Source organism: Balaenoptera acutorostrata, chromosome 15 (assembly GCF_949987535.1).
Source record: "Balaenoptera acutorostrata chromosome 15, mBalAcu1.1, whole genome shotgun sequence".
Classification (NCBI taxonomy): Eukaryota; Metazoa; Chordata; class Mammalia; order Artiodactyla; family Balaenopteridae; genus Balaenoptera; species Balaenoptera acutorostrata.
In genome coordinates, this window is record NC_080078.1 from 14390532 (window position 1) to 14404826 (window position 14295).

General features: G+C 50.2%; 1 protein-coding gene across 12 annotated transcripts in view; it reads right to left on the reverse strand.

The window, feature by feature from the left end:
* Positions 1-14295, reverse strand: part of CALN1 (calneuron 1) — a 491684-nt gene that overhangs the window by 379920 nt on the left and 97469 nt on the right. Inside the window, exon 1 of one of the 12 annotated variants that reach the window (XM_057529220.1) lies at positions 9871-9946. The exons of the other annotated variants lie outside the window; for them this stretch is intronic. The gene's annotated coding sequence lies outside the window, so the exon portion shown is untranslated. Of the gene's footprint in view, positions 1-9870; positions 9947-14295 lie in introns of those variants that run through there. 12 annotated transcript variants of the gene reach the window in all.

The following is a 14295-nucleotide window of genomic DNA, read 5'->3' on the forward strand; positions in this document are numbered from 1 at the left end:
AGTCCCCGGCCGGGGAACTGAGATCCTGCAAGAAGCATGGCGCAGCCAAAAAAAAAGAAAAAGAAAGAAAAAAAAAAAAATCTGACCTTCTAGGGCAAAGTAAAACACCCTAAGAAAGCAATGTCCATTTCAGCCCCTGGGTTTCACGCCCACTGTCTTTATCTCCAGTTAGTTTAAGAAGCATAAAGAGAGGGGCAGGAAAACGTCCCCGTCAACACTGACATGCTGAAACAGGTGCCTGGAGTTGAAAAAGCGGAAAAAAAGGATCCAACAAAATATAATTTATTAGTCATCACCTGCTGAACATGTCACGGCTAGGTGATAAATGCCAAGAACATCAATTATGAACTATTCTTACAGCAGGTTTAACACAATCCACCATGACATCCAGAAACCTATATGTCGAGAATGTTCCTTCTTTGTTTGGACAACAGGAGGAAAATATTTGGGGTGGAAATGGTAAATGTAATTATTCTGCATGAAGTAGGGCAGCCTGCGTCTGCATCCCGCCTGGGACCAGGCTACTGAATATCTGTCAAGGTGTCAACTCCAACCGCAGAAGCAAACAACTTGGTCACACTTCTGTGTCCTTACCTAAATTTGGAAGGAGGGGATGGCGAATCACAGGTATCACTGGCAGTGACGTTTCTGGATTCACAGGTGTTTGAACGTAACTATATCCGTGGTCTTTCTGCATGTCTGTGTCTTGTGATTGCCTTGCCCCAGGAGCAGCTCGGGGGTGTCTTCTCCCCAGGATTCACCCTCCCGCGTCCCTCCTCCTGGTCTCGCATCCACAGCAGCCCCGGCCTGATGATCTGTGACTCTGCCCAAATCTCTCTGAGTCTCGGCATCCCCCTCTCCAAAACTGAGTGGTTTAGACTAGATAATTCCTAACGTCCCTTCCAGCTCTCTGAGCCTTTGATTCTGACTCTATAAATGCTGACCAGGGACAGGACAATGTGCTGGATCCAGAAAGACAAATAATGCAAGTGATTTGTAATCACGATACCAAACTTTTGGGGCTCTAATACTAGAGCAATAAGGTTTAAATGTTCAGAGATGAACTTTTAATGAATATTTAATTGCTCTATTCTTCTTTATAAGAACACAAAGTGAGGGGAGGCAGGATCCGGGCCCCCTGTTCTCCACCCCTGCCTTGAATGAACCAAAGAGGCCGTACTCTCATGAAAAGGCGATGATTCCAGAAGCCATCCGTGTGAAGCTAAGCAAGTCAAGAACAGGATTCTTCTTAACTAGGCCCTGCCCTCCAGCAGCACGTGGAGCTGGTTAACAACGCAGGTGCGCTCAGCCTGCTACAGGGCATCAGAATCTGCATTTGAACAAGATCCCCTGGCAATTCGCAGGCATTTTCCTTTGAGAAAAGCTGTCTTAAAGCCTTGGTTCTCAAAGCTGGCTGCACAGTAGAATCACCTGTGGGGGTGGGGGGCGGGGGGTGGGGGGTGGAGGGCTTTGTCCCATCCTCCCCCCAACAATGATTCAGATTTCACTGGTCTGGGATGTGATGGAGCATTGGGACTTTTTTTAAGGCTGCCCAGGGAATTCTAATGTGCAGCCAAGTCTGAGAAGCACTGAACTAAATAAATTCTCAGGTTCAGGTTCTAAAACTCAAATCCAGAGCCAACTAACCTCCCTCTAGAAAGATCTGTATCACCTTTCCCAAGGCCACAGCAGGGTCACCCACTAGCTGGAGTGCTGGTTGATGATGGGTCACCATCCCACGTCCTCCAAGGTCCTGCAGGACGTGGCCACTCTGGCGAAAGCTACCTGGCAGCACTGGTGCTCTCTCTCTCTCTCTCTCTGTTTCTTTCTCTGTCTCTTATGGTAAATGCAGTGCTTCAGATCACAGGACAGAACCTGCTTCTACAGTAGCACCTTCCATGCAGGGATCTATCTCCAAGCACATGGAACCCTCAGGCCAGCAGCTGGAACTCAGGCAGCCAGAAGAGTCCAGCGCAGATCCTCCTCGGCTTCAGTCCCTTCTGGCGTGCGAGATTCCGCATCAGCCTGCATCATTCCTAACGACTTAAGGCTAAGATCTCTGAGTGAGGACCCCCTGACAGTAACCACCAGCATCTATGCTTCCTTCAATTATGTGATTCCTCCCTGTTACCTACTGCCCTTTGAGGGCCCCACGGATTCTGTGCTTCTGGGTTTTGGAAAGCACTTCTCTCCTTAGGTGTGAGAAGTTGAGACTTTGGTGTTTATGTAAAGACAGCATCGGAGCCAAGCTGGGAGCTAGCAGTTCTTGAATCTACCAGGGCTCACAGGTCGGTTAGTATTGGTGCAGCAAACTTGAGGGTTGAGTCTTGGAGTGCACAGAGAGCCACCATCCTCAGCTGAGGACAGATGATCTGTCCTGCACCAGTTACTGCCAAGTGACTCAGGAAGGGAAGGGATTGGGGCAACCCACCAAACAGACTTGAAAATGTCATCCCCGTGGGGAACTCTTGGCAGCTCTACATTCATGAGTTTGTCCAAAAGAAAAGTGATTTAACTGAAGTGATTTCACAAAGTCCCACCTGATCTTTATTGCAGAAAGCCTGCTTGTCTTTGGGAGGCAAGGGAAGGTGGAGATTTTACCTAGTGAGTTAACATGCTTCTGGAAGGGACACTATGGTGTGATGGGTCCCATCCAACACGGGCTAACCTGGGCCCCTGAGCTGCTTCTTCATTTCTTCACCTGTAAAATGGAGGAAATACTAATAATCAGAGAGTGGATGACACGTAGTAAGTACGATGCAAGTTTGCGATTATTACTTGTCACTTCCCACCGGATCCGGAATATGTGTTTATGTGTCTGTGCATAATATGAATCATCCACCATAGACCAGAGGAAATAACAGAGCAACTGGTTTTAAGAACAAGCAGTAGGATGCTGGAGGCTGAAATGCTCCATCAAGTGCAGTACAGATGTTTTAGGTTTTCTTACCAGGCTATAAAAATGTTTACACAGTAATTAGGCCTGTGATCAGTACACAAACAGATTACACTTTACAGAATGAATGAACAGCACAAAAACCCTCCCATTTTTCATCAGGTTCAGCATGCTTTCCTAATTCTCGGGTTTACCAAAATAAATTCATTTTTCTAACAACACAGAGCCAGTGCAGAGTGTCGGGAAGAGGCGCTGGGGTGGGGAAGTGACAGTGTAACGGAGCGCATGTCATTTGCTCTCTCTGGTCCTTCTTTTTCCCCATCTGTAAACTGAGATAACCAAGGTCGCTGCTCTCTCATAAACTCCATGGTTCTATTACTTTACAAGCATTCTCTTCTAAGCACGTCTTCACTCTTCTCTTCCCCCAAGAAAGGATGTGTTTAATTAGAATACTGATGGGAAAGGTAGTAATTCTGCTGAATCGCATGAGTCTCCCATCCAACACACTAGCACGGAGTTGGTGGCAGCTCATTCCTGACACTGCAATCCCCAAAGCCAGTCTGCATGGTGAGACCACGCAGGACAGCGTTTCCCAAACACATCAATAGCTCTAAGTGACACTTAATGGAATGCTTTGCTTTTCCCGTTTTCAAAGAATAATATTCTGTGGTAATAAATACGTCACCAAAATAATGAACCAAGCTCCCTGACTTGCACTTCTAAGTTTTCATATGAGCTAACTTGTGTTAATGAAAAAGTAGAAGTGATTTGTAATCATGAACCCAATTTTGGGGCTCTAACACTAGAGCAATATTGTTTAAATGCTCGGAGATGAACTTTCAATGAATATTTAATTGGTCTATTCTTTATAAGTATAAAGCATGCTTTCAGTGAACACTATGAATACTAAAAAAGGCAAGATACCCTTTCTCCTAGCTAAGTTATGTGTTCAAGTTTCCTAATGATTTTGTTTCAAGGGGAAAAAGGGCATTGAGGTTTCAAGCTCTAGAGGAAGGAATTTGGGAGAGTCATTTGGAGATAGGGTGACCTGTTACAGCAATATTCCAAAACCCTTTGACAAAATATAGATGTAGGTATTTGAAATGCAAAGGAAGAAAATCTAACAATCTATGTACGGAAATGTGAATGGTCTGGGGAATGAGAGTGTAGAAAGGTGCTTTCCTTTTTTTATGTAACATTTCTGTACGGCTTTAATTTCTTTTAAAAAGAAGAATGTTGGCTTTCATAACGAAAAATATTTTTTAAGCATAAAAAAAAGAGCCACCCATTGGAGAGCTGGTGCAAAATAAGCATCCTAATTTCTGCCCCAACCAGGACCATGGGTTTTTGACATTAAAATATCCAGAAATAAAATGGTAGGGAAAAAGCGTTTAGTTGATATAGTCTCACAACACCCCATTCATTCAAGACATTAGTGGTCATCGGCATCTACATTTTAAAACAATTTGTTTCTGATTATAAAATACATTTGAGCTCATTTAAAAAAAACAAAACAAATATCATTCAAAATGCCAACTCCTTGGGACAACAATGTTGACATTTTTAGTCCACTTCTTTCTATTATTCTTCTGTACCAAGTTTTTAAACGAAACTGAAATCATACTAGAAATGTGGTTTTGTCCATACCCATATTTAATTGGTACATTAGAAACCACTAAATTAAGGTCACCAAAGCATTTTCTCTCCATCTGTTACTCTTAAACACTACATTTCATTTTATACTCTAATGAATAAAGACTCACTTCGTTGTACCAAGGGAGTGCACACAGAATGCACAGCTGCCAGGGTGATCTTTTGAAAACATAAATTAAATCATGTCACTTTGCCGTTTAACACCCTCCTGGTGCTCCCATCAAACTCAGTATCAAGCCCAAACTCTACAGGGTGACCTCTGAGGCCCCTCAGGAACTAGCCCCTGCTTCTCGGTACACATCTCCTGCCACACTAGCCTCCTTCCTGTTCCTCTAAAGCACCCTGTGGTTCCTACCTCAGGACCTTTGCACTGGCTGCTGCCACTGCCTGGAAGTTCTTCCCCAGATCTGCCCACAATTTACCCAGCTTAAATATGGCTCTTCAGTGAGAACTTTCTTGACCACCCAATCCGAAGCGGCCCCTGTATCTGTCTCCATGATATCATCTAATTTTATTTTCCATTTTTATTTTTTTATTGTGTCTTACACCACTAGAATATGAGAGTACCACCTCTGTCTATTCACCATTGTCCTCAGTACCCACACCAGATGCTCAATAAATATTGGTTGAATGAATGAAAATGTTTTCAAAGTACCCAGATCCGTGGGGCATGAGCTAAAGTAACCTACTTAAACAGGCCTTATTCTCAGCAGCACAGCCCCTTAATGAGACTTTTTAAAATAGGCCGTCACCTTCTCCTGTGGCCTGGTAACGGAGAGCGGCCCACAGCCCTGCCGGCGGGAAAACAAGTGAGTTATTTAGTCTGGGCCAGACTTTCATTTTGTTTATCCACCCCCCTACCTAAACCAGAAACTCTGTGGTGACACACTATACCCTTCCCTTCTCTTACTCCTACTCAATCGATCAGTAAGTCCCACCAACTATCCCTCCTGTGGAGGACATGCCCAAGTCTTCTAGCAGGATCATTCCAACTTCCTTTTTCAGAAAAAGTACCTCTCCCCATTCAGATGAACTTTCAGAAAACTGTTCCTGATATGAAGACCCAAAGCTATGCCAGTTAGACATTTCCTCTGAGCATTCTGAATGTAGCAGAATAATAAAAATAAAAATAATAATAATAATAATATGATGATGATGATGGAGGAAAAGGCTGGAGATCATTTACTTCCATAGCATGACCTGAGAGAAACCGAAAGACTACTTCAGCCACCAAGATCCCCTCGACTGCCTAATTCCCAGCTGCTCCAAGCCTGGTTCTTCGGGCGTGCCCTCAGCCCTGTGAATTCCCATCAGAACTTCTACAGCATTCTCCTTGTTTGCTTTAGTTGCTAGCCCAAGTCAGTTTCTGTTGTTTGCAACCCAGGAACCCTAATTGAGAATTCTCCTAAATGTTTGCTCGGTCCATCTCTTCTCCATACTCCCCACCAGGACCTCAGCACCAGCCACCTCACTGGTATCTACGCCTCTGGTCTCCTCACTGCCAAATCCATTCTCCACGAGGGCCCCAACCGTACTTACCTAAAACTCAGATCTGACCATGCCGTCCACCCCCTGGTTCTGACCAAAAGCTTCCTTCTACCATTCCAGCCTCTTCTCTTGTCATTCCCTGCCTCACCCTTAAAGTTCCAGGAGCTCCAAACTACCAGCTGCTTCCTCACATTTTCCATATGTTTTCTTATCTCTCACCCGACTTCCTCTGCACTGGGATCCCCAAGTAAGGCTGGCCACTTCATAACCATCCTTCAAGCTCCGCTCAGACATCACTGCCATGCTAGGCTGGCTGCCTTCCGTCTCTGCTCGCAAATGTGCACGCCTCACACGTGGTCTGCCTTCCCCACTAATCTGTGAATTTTTTGATGGCAGCCGCCGTGTCATATTCATCTCTCTATCCATACCACATAATAGGCACTGAATACATTTTTGTTAGATGTTAAATGATTAAAACCATAATTCACTCGGAAAGCCCCAGGTTGGATGCAACAATTGTGCTTTCATTTTCCTCCTTTTTAACCACATGCAGAATTACCCTCCAGTGGAGCAACCGAGGGATCAGCCAACGCCCGGCCCATCTTGAGGGATGGTTTCATCGCTTGAGAGTCAGGACGCACGCGGTGTTAACAAACATCGGGGGCTGTTGCTGGTTGTGCTGCCTAATGGTTCTCCATCGCAAAAGGATGTTTCAGACACTCTGACTACATCAGGTTAAGCCTCGAAGGAAGGGCAAAGATGCCACCCACCCCATACCAATGTGGGCGCAGATAGGGAACATGCAAACAAAGACGCAGCAGCCTATAATCAAGCCAATCTGGGCTCGAGCCTCACGTGGCTCCAGTGTGGGCACACGTGGAGGGCAGGGCCTCCTCCCCTGACCCACTGCACAAGGCAGAGCTCCTCCTGTGCCTGAGTTTCCTCATCAGGAGTGAGGAATGAGATGCTGCCCTAGATTCACTCAGCAAACACAGAGGGGGCACCCGCCATGGGTCTGACCCTAGACAAGGCACCGAAGGTCAAAGGTTACTTAACCGCTCTTCAGATCATACGCAGCCATGTGGAAAGATCCCTGGACTTCCAATCAGGAACTCCAGCCTCTTAGAATGAAACCATAACCCTGCCTCTTACCCACAAGCTACGGGGCCTCAGGAAAGTTAGTTAACCACCCTTGGCATCAGTTTCCAAATAAGAAGAAATGGGAGTTCCATGAGCTCCAATGTGTAAAGAGTCTGGCATCAAGAAGGGTCCCAGAAATCCGAATTAAGAGGGTCTGCAAAGACCTTTAATGTCCAAAGTTCTCTCTGAGCCACCAGAATTCCTCTCAGTATAAGAACTAGCGCCCCCTTCTGCCACCCACTGAGCACTGCAGAGGCTGTCAGCGCTGGGGCGGGCTGGCAAAGCCAGCAAGACCGCGGACGCGGCGCCACGACCAAGTACCAGCCGTCAGATACCTCTCCCGGGCTGTAGACCCAGGGGCACACTGTCCCTCCCAAAGCCACTTGCTATGGAAAAGAAATTTCTAGATTGCAGCCGAACCCTGCCCAATACTTGGGCGCTTATCAGAGGCCTCCCACTGCGGAGATAACTGTCAAACTCAGCCAAGCAGCTGTCACACGCGCACCCTCACCACCACCCCCAACCCCCATCACCCCTCAGCGAGGAAAGGGAGCCGTGGGTCTCCATCAAGTCCCGCCCATCGTGCGTTCTCCTCGGAACCAGCTGAATGAAATGATTTTCTTCCCACAAAGCCCTTAGGCTGCGCCCTCACTGAAGGCCTGATTACTGGCAATAGTTACAGTCCGAGGTCACAGAAAGGTGATCTCTATGAACAATTCTCAGCGGATTTAGCGCTCCTCCAATAAAATATCCGAGGGATTGGGTTTCCAGAGAGTTTTGTTTTCATTACTCCACTTGGATACAGCCAGTAACCAACATGAGTGTTGAAGACCAGCTTCTCAGTAAACATAGCTGTTTTTCAGGCAGCTACTGCCATGAAAAACCCACATGTCTGCAGTGAGCTCAGAAAGGGTGGGGGGTGGGGCCGCTCGGCTGGGCCTCCACCAGAGCAGGCTGTGGGGTGAACATGGCCCAGGGGCATCCATCGGGCATTCGTGGGGGCCAGCTGCCTAAGGAACCAGCAAAGCTCTGCGGCTCCTGGAGCCCAGGAATGGATCCTTAGCTGGGGTGTCCCAATAGAGCAGCAAGCACAGGAGAGGTCCGAGTTGCCCTCCAGACTTCAGAGCCTCACAGAAACAAGTAGCAAAGAAAATGGGGACTCCACCAACACCTCCTTCTTCACCCCCCAAAGATGAAATAAAACCCACCAACAAGCCAAGGAGGAGAGCTGGAATCCGGCTGGGATGAAAACCGTGTCCTGCTCCAGCCCCAAGACAATTTCACACCAATGGCTTAAAAACCCTTTCCAAAGCTCTGATGCCTAAATTGAAAAAGAGTTTATCTTTTGGACTGAAAGTCAGCAGTTAAAGAAGCAGAACGTGAAAATCCTAAGAGTTATGAGTTTTCACATTTGCACAAATGGCCTGTGTGTCTGTACACACAGAGGGCAGAAATCTACCCATTCTTCCCAGAGAAGGTCACCTCAACTCTATCCCCGAGGCTGCTCTTATCCACTCTAGAATGTAGTTACTATTACCGCTAATCAGACTTCAGTGGACACAGACACACACGGCCGGCACTGAGCTGCTCTTCTCCGAGCCCAGCAAAGTGTCCTATTCTGCCAAAAATCAAGCGCAGGGCCTGGGGATGGCGCCCCAGTCTTGGCACCTCAGGAACTGCAGGCACCGTTCCCCGGGGCAAAGGGCTTCAACACCAAGGGCAAGGAAGGCGCTTGCCCCACACACTGGTCCGCAAAGGAAAAAGAGCAGAGGGAAATGGTGCTGGGCGTGGGGGCAGAGGGCACACGTGGCTGGCGCCTCGATGCTAAAAAGTGGCCCTCCGTCCACTCTCAGCAACCCCATCCCGTCGGGGTGAGGCGTCCTCCGCTCTCCCTGGCCCCGACGCCGGCCCCAGAACTACCTGCTGCTGCCTAGGCGCCCTCAGGCCAAGTCTGAGGAAGTTCACTCCCCGTCGCGCCAGTCCGGGGAGGCTGGGGCACACGGTAAACCCAGACTGCCCGGCAAAGTCGGCACCCGCCTCTGCCCGAGAGCGGGACTCTGGGAGCTGCTGGGGACCCAGGGTCCAGCTGAGTGACAGCCAGGTCCCGGGCTGGGCTGCCGGAGGCCTCCGGGTGATCCCGCGCTCCCCAGGGCCCGCGGACGCCGGGCGGGTGGCAGCGAGGAGCGTGCGCCCCGGAGGGCGAGCAGCCCGCGCCTGGGCTGGAGATGGAGAGAATCCTCCCCCTATCGCCATGACTCCCGGCTTCCCGGATACCTGGAAGCCGCCCCGCTCTCCCACCTGGGCTGCGGTGCAGCTCCCCTCCGTTCCACCGCCCGGGCGCCCGCGGCCGGGGGCGCGCAGACTAGCGGCCACCGGCGCAGGGGACTCAGCGAGCGGCTCCCAGCCTGCAGCCAGCACAGTTCCGGGACACCCGGGTGGGACACCCGCGGCCCTGCCCCGGCCCCACGCCTCGGGGCTGGCGGCCAGCAGCCACCCCCAGGGAGGGCAAGGCAGCTCGGACAACCCCCAGCCCGCCCGGTGCCCTCCGCCAGCGCCAACAGGTATAGGAGGCGTTGTCGCCCGCCCACTCCGGGGCCAGGGGCCCGCGACAGCCGCGGGTTTGGAGTACGGTGCAGAGGGGCGAGGACGGAGGGAAGAGGCGAGGGCGGGAGCGAGCGGGCGGCGGCACTCACCTCTGGCTGGGCCGGAGCCGGCCGCGCGGGCCCGCCGCCCCGAAGCCCGGGTTCCGAGGCGCCTCCGCGCGCGCCGGGGGCTTCCTCCGAGGCCCTCAGGGAGGGGGCGGCGCGGGGGGAGGCGCCGGCGGGCAGCGCTCAGCCTCACGCTCACACCCCCGGCCGGCCGCCGCGGCCCCGCGCCGGCATCCTCGCTGCCGCCGGCTCCCACGGCGCCCCGGGCCGCTCCCCAAGCGCGCGCCGGGGCCGGCGCGAGCCCCTCGTCGGCTCGGAGCGCGATCTGGGCGCGCTCCTCCTGTCCTTGTCCTCGGCTCCCGTCTGGGGACGCTGCCCCGCACCCCCGGCTCGGCGCGCTCCTCTACCCCTCCCGCTCCCGCTGGCCGTGCAGAGCCCCGGCGCGCGGGCTCAGCCCATGTGCGCGGCTGCCTCGCTGCGCCCCGGAGCCCAGTGGCCGAGGCCCCGCCGGAGTTGCGCGCCCTAGAAACTCCATGCAGCTCCGGCCTCCTCCCCGGCTCCTCCCCGGTGCCCCCCGGGGCCTTGAGACCGCCCGCGGCGCCGTCCCCGCCCTGCCTTCGCCCGCGTCAGGAGCCGGGGTTCGGGGCGCGCCTCGCCTTGGGGGGTCTGGGAGACACCACCCCCACCCCTCCGCCTTGCCAATGGCTCCCTCGGTTTCCAGGCAGCGCAACCTGAGGAACGCCTCGGCGCGCGCGCACTCACACTCGCGCATACACACACACACACGCACTGCACACACAGGCACACGCGCGGGGGGCGAACTGGAGCTTGGCAGACGGTCCTCCTTCCTTCCTCCCCAAAGAAGCTGCCCACGTTAACTCCGGCAAACTGCTGTTCCTCGGTATTGGACAACTTACCCAAGCGCCCCCCACCTTAACTACTTCATCCCCAGGGCCAGGATCACACCTGCATCCTCGCCCGGGGGGAGGGCGGGTGCCGAGTTGAGGTGCCGGCGGCCAAAACTGGGGGAGGAGGAGGGTTCGAGGTGCTCATCCCAGCACCATCTAGGGAGGCACTTCTGCGGCGATCGCCCACCGACCTCTGATCCCTCTCCCCAGGGCCTGAGAACACGTGGTTTGGCCCCCCACTTCCCTTTCCAAGGTCACAGAATGGATTTGACGAGGGGGAGAGGGTGCTTGGACACAGGTGTGAGCTAGGCATCTCAAAGACCGTCTGCAGCCTGCCCTGGCACTGCCCCCTGCCAAGTCCATACCCAGACAGATCCCTTTCCTCCTCTGCCCCGTGCCTCAAGGGCAACCCGTTAGCTTAGAGCCTCCAGTCACCTTTTCTGGTCCCCACCTGTCTACCTCTCATGTGCCCAGAAGCTGACAGAATACAAAGTGCTACCAAGGTTTGTGTCGTCAAAAAAAAGGAAAGGAAAGAAAAGAAAAATCCAAACACCAAGATGCATCTCTGTCTGTTCCACAGACAGAATCAGGCACCTACCAGTCCCTTTCTGCTCCTCCCAAGGGTGCACCACAGAAGGAACCCACCTGGCTGGAGCAGGCTACCCTTTCCTTACAGCACTCTCTTTTCCAGGGTCCCTAGTCCCTTGCCCCCTCTAGGTGGCAGAAAGACTGTGCCACCAGCTCAGAGTCTTCCAATTCCCAGAATCAAAGAAAAGATATATATAAAAATTCTCACACCAATCAGGAGCCAAGCAGGCAATACTGCCATAAGCCTCTGGTCCAAACAACTCAGCAATCACCTCTATTCCTGCTGGGGCAGCTGACAAGAGAACGTCGGCATTGGTGCTAACAGCCAGCGGCACAAGTTAATCAGGGTCCCCTCCTTGTCTGCACCTCCTGGTTTGCAGCCTGGGCGTGGTTCCTCTGAGCCCTCGTAGCACTCATTGCTGGTACCATACCTTTGGCATTTAGCATTTGCTACCTTGTATTCTTACCATCTTTTCTTGTACCTGCCCTACTTCCAAAATTATCTCCTTAAGCCATTGGCTGAATCCTACCTACCTAGTTCAGAGATGTATCAATACAGAGAAGGCATTTCCAAGAGTTTCCCTGAAGGGTCATGGGCAGATGAACTAAAAGAGTGGATAGTCTCAGAATGATCTTTCCCACCAATCTCTTAGTTTGGATGAAAGCTGCATCTTCTAGTAATCTGTTGCCTCTGCAGCAGTGGTTCTATCATTTTCTGGATGGCAACCAAGTCACCAAAGTCCCTTAAGCAAGTCTATATACACACATGGAGTTCCTGGTAGAAAGTAGATTTAACCATTTAACCGGAGCAGGACACATATGTCAGATCTCTGCCCTCACTGCCTGTGTGAATTTGGGCAAATTGTTGGTTCTCTCTAAATCTCACTGTCCTCATCTGTCAAATGGGGATAATTAGAGTATCTACTCCATAAGTTTGTCATAAACATTAAATGTGATAACCTGAAATAGCAGTTCACTCAGTTAACTCAGCTCCAGGCATAGTAAGTGTTCAACAAATGCTGGCTGTTGTCATTATTCATGAGTAGTTAACACATGTCAAAGACATTACCTTGAGGGAAAAAAATCAAGGACCTCAATGGACATCAAGAACTAGGAAGCCAGGTGGCCGACTTTGGTGAGCACACTAAATACAGTTTCCTGGCCCTCGCCAACTATGACCATTTTGAGACTTACAGGTTGAGAGGGTTGCAGGTTCTCAGGCCCTGGTACCCTTGCTCCAACTTTTATTTATTTGTTCAATATATATTTATTAAGGGTCAAAATGTGTCAGCTCCTTCCTGTTAAATTGCCAAAGAAAATCTTGTACCAAATATCAGAACGGAAGCTAAAACCAACATGGAACAAAATGGGTTCCATGCATTTGTACCTTGATTTGGCATAAGTACTCTCTCCAACCCAGAATAATACAGCCGTCCAGGAAACAGCTGGGAGTAATCATTAACTTTGTTCTATCACCTACCTCTAGCTTTGGGACTCAGAGTTATACAAATCAGACACCTGGACAATTGCTACCTTACCAAGTGGTAAACATTTTCTAATATGGTCAAAGTCATTGCCATCCCTACCTCAGCCTTTCCCCTGTCTTTCCTTCTTTTGTTTTACCTGAAATAGTAGTTCTACATAATAACTACAATAACTACATCTACTTCAAGTGCCCAAGACAGTCAAGGGTAGAGGGGGATGAAGGGGTCTGTTGCATTCTGAAGAGAAATAGGCAGAAAAAGAAAAAATCATTTGGGTACGTGCTGGAGGGTAACATTTTTCATGTATCCTATCAAAATGCAGACAATGGAATGCATTGGCTTCTTTACAACACACATTCTCTACTTTGTGGCAGGAGGTTTTAGAGTGGTTTGTTAGGCAGCAACAGATAACCAGAACAAAATTCAGTATCTGGAAGTAGACTGGTGCTGTAACAAACACTTAAAACGCTGGATTTGGGATTGGACGACAAGCAGAAGTGCCTCGGAAGTCTGTCAGTGAAAGCTGCAAGGGCCTCAGGAAGACTCTTGGAAATGACTTGAAGGACACCGAGAAAACTGTTCCTGGAAGCTGGGAAAGAGAGCACCTGAGCCATGTACTGGTGGGTCACTTAGCAAAACAGTTGCCTGTAGTAATGTGACAGATGAGAAGGCTACCTAATGAACTCATGGATCTGACTAGAAGAGTTCCAAGTAGAGCACAGAAGGAGCCAAGTGAGTTTTTCTAGATGCCTATGATAAAAGACAAGCAGAGATGAATTAAAGCAGAAATCATTCCATTTTTCTGAGTAGAATTTAGAGGAAATAGAAAGAACCAGGACTTGCTGTGTTCGAGAGAAGAACTGTTCCTCATTCTGACATCTCCAGGCAAAAACATTCAAATCCAGGGCAGTAAAATGTGGTCTCCAGATAAAGATTAAGTTAGGGATGGTGCAGTCAAATCCTTTGTTAAGACCTCACACATATTTAAGGGCAGGCCTAAAAGAGCTTTCAAGAATCTTAGAGACACGGTCCCTCAGCAGCCTCACCAGGGGCTGAAAATAGAGAAGGGCCTATTCTTAAAGGGGTGTGTAAGTGTAGTTTTTCTCTAATGGATGGATTCCAGTTTAAATCACAGGAAGCCCTCAATGTTTTTAAAGAAAACATACCAGTTTGGGGCTGAAAGGGACAGAGACAGTACAAAAGGAAAGGAGGCCTTTGGATCCCTGACCATCCATGGACAATAAACATGCTGCAAACAGGAGTTATTTCTTATGAGAGAGGGAGAACGGCTGAGAGCGGAACCAAGAGCCCAAAAGATGAGGCCAAGAGCTGTGAAGAATCATTCCCAAGAGGCAGGGCTGGGCCTTAATTAAGGAACTGATGACACATTCCCAGCTGGATTTCAGAATTGCTATGAACCAGTGTGACTGCTACAGGAAACACCACTCACATCCTCCCTTATTGAATGGGGTGTCTGTTGCAGTTACTAT